The following is a 3,067-nucleotide window of genomic DNA, read 5'->3' as shown; positions in this document are numbered from 1 at the left end:
TGTAAATATTACACCCAGTATTTCCGAAGATTTTGGCAGTGTTAATAACTTCTTGACTCATAAATAATAATCCCTGACCTGCAGGTATTAGAAGAATGTTTTTGCAAGAGGCCAAATTCGTCCTTAAGTGCAATAAAAGAACAAAACCCCTGTCTATCATAAAATTGGCCGAGTCGGGTAGTGCCCTTAGAATTCCAGTCTTTACCAGTACGATCCTGGAATATGTTGGACATCGTTGGATTGCCCCATAGCACGGTGTATTGATGCTGCACCGGGAAAGATCATTGCTTACATATGTCAAGCCAAATTCGATTTATGTCTATAATTACCTTAAACTTTACCCTCTTGAAATAATTGGGGTAAGCGGTTTTATACTTTATCATGTTTTACAATCAGTCACTAGCTGCACATCCACAAACATTTTTTGGTACCTATTTTAAAGAGTAAAGGTTTTACCCAAGAAAGGCCAACTTTAGTTTGCTTACAGATGTTGAATAATGTATAAGAAACTTTTAACATTGATAGTTTTGTACTTGCGACAGTCAGGCAAAGGAAAAAAGGGACCTTATGATATGAGACATTTCCACTCTTTTACAATTATAGGGAATTAATATTTATTCGGATGTTCTTTGTGTACAAGATTAATTTTTAAAGAAATGGGTATAAGACTTTTTTCTGATATCATAAAGATGCGGCAATTTTTTACCCTTATATTTTATGGTGTATAAGAAAATCCTCATTACATTTTGTGTATGTTTTATTGTTGTTTGTATAAGGTTTTTGTAGTGTACTTTTATGGTTTGAATTATCCGAATAAAGTGATTACGACTGCATAAATATTACTATAATTTTTCAGGCAGAGTTAAGCAATAGTTGCAAATATTTATTTGTTTGTGAAATGAATGAACTGGGAAAGTTTCTTAAAAAATCTATTTTGAAATTAAATGTTCCCACCACAGTTAGATTATTGCAGGGTTTTTATTATGCCTATTCTATTGACGTGTGTTTTCCCACAATGCTTGCATTTGGATAGACACAAAGATCTGTATTTGTGCACATGTCTAAAAATGACCTAGTATGTGTTGGCAAAGGGTGCGCAAAGCAAATACCTGCAGCCATGTCATAGAAGAGGGCACAAGGGAAATGCTCATACATGTCTCAATGCAAAGAATTGTAATCCTCCATGCCTTGTCAAATTTCAACAAGTCCACTTTACCGACAGACTAATATATTTTGCACAGTTGCATAAAAATGTGTGCTGAATGATGCGCACACTTGCATCTTGGTGTGGTGCAGCACGGATGACAAATAAACCCATAACCCAGTGTTGTTATATGGTCAGGGATTGTTAGTTTTTCATTACACTAAGCATGGCCAGCTCTAGGGCGGTGCAACCGGTGCCACTGCACCTGGTGCTGTCTTTGGGGAGGCGCTGTATTTTTAAATATATTTTAATTTTCAAAACACATGATGCTGCGTTCCTTGCATCCAGCAATTTTCAGGCAGCAATAAAATTGTCAAAATAACAACTTGGTTAATATTAGTTTTTTTCTGGAGGGAGATTGGAGTTTTGTCTAGTGGCAACTTTGACTCATCCTAAGGTGGCACAGAGGGTTAATATTGAGTGCTGCAAAACACGTGCACAATGCAGGTCACACAGTGGGATACTTCTTTTCTCAGAAAAGTCCTTTCAATACTTGCAGCTTATAGATTAAAATCCTAATATTGAACAGTGAACTATTATCTGTCATCAAAGAACTGCTTGGAATAGGTTAGAGAGTTATTATTTTTTTCTCCAGTCTTACATTATTCAAACGCTATAAAAAAAGGTTCTTTTGGGTAGAAATACATTCTTATAGTAAAGACAACTGCCAGCCATGGTGATAAGCTTTAACCCCTTCGACGCTCATGACGGAGCGGTTCCGTCATGAGCGTCGGTTGTGCTGTGCGCATGATGGCCCCGCCCCGTCATGGCCCTGCCCGTGCAATAGAACCTTCAGCACAGCACGAAAATCCGCGCCGCGATTAAGGGGTTAAATGTGCTGCTCCAGACCAAGCAGCATTAAACTATACTGCCTAGCAGCATGTTTGGCACGTGACTCCTGCACCTTGAGTCCTCTGTCTTATGCAGCATTTCCTGTACCCCGATTTAGGCACCTAGGATAACCTGTCTCTGTGTAATGTGTGTGTGACTTGAGGGACACTGTTAAAGGGTGATAGTGAGGGAATCCTTGGCAGAGGTGGTCATAGGGGGCAGCAAAAAACATGGTCTCACCGGCCGTCACCAGCGCTAAAGAAACATAGAAATACTTGCTCTCTTTTATGAGGTGTTCTGCAGTAGGAGCTGTCAACTCTCTAATGAATTCTTAATCTCTTGCTTTTGTATGCATCTTATATAAATGTTGGAAGGAGTTTATTTTATTATACCTATTTATAAAGTATATGTGCCGTTAAAATTCTTGTTGTTTGTTCTGTGGACCTCCGCTGGAGTTCCTCATCATAATAAAATGTTTGAACCTATTGAAATGCAATTCATATTAATGCTGTCAGCCACATCAGTGCATGTTTTAGTGCTGTTAAGTCACAGTTCATAAGCATGCTTAAACATATTATAACTTTCGATGTCACTTCCTGGCTTCCAGATGTTTATACATGTCCTGGGCAACCGAATCTTGGGTGACATTGTTACTGCATGAACCTCAGTACCTGCATCTGTGACATTAAGGGCTTCATTTAGAGAGTGCACTTTCTACAGGTGGTCAAATATGATTTAATGCACAGACAGGGCTCTGCTGTGCTTAATGCAATGTGTGAGATCCATTTTGGATTTGTTCGTGTTTGAATCTCGTCTTACACCCACAGTTAGGTCTGAGCTGCACATGACAGGCCTAAACTTATTAAAACCAACAATTTTGCTCACAAATATTTGCCAAGATACCTCACTGTTTGCTGGCACCTTGCAGGTGATTGATGGCTTCGGTTCTGTGGGAACAGTTTGCCCTGCCAGACCTTCCCCCTAATTTGCATTGCTGGGTCTATATCTACAGAGATCTCTACTAACTCCAGC

This window comes from Triturus cristatus, chromosome 2_1, assembly GCF_964204655.1.
Source record: "Triturus cristatus chromosome 2_1, aTriCri1.1, whole genome shotgun sequence".
Lineage (NCBI taxonomy): Eukaryota > Metazoa > Chordata > Amphibia > Caudata > Salamandridae > Triturus > Triturus cristatus.
Note: the sequence above shows the minus strand (reverse complement) of the source record.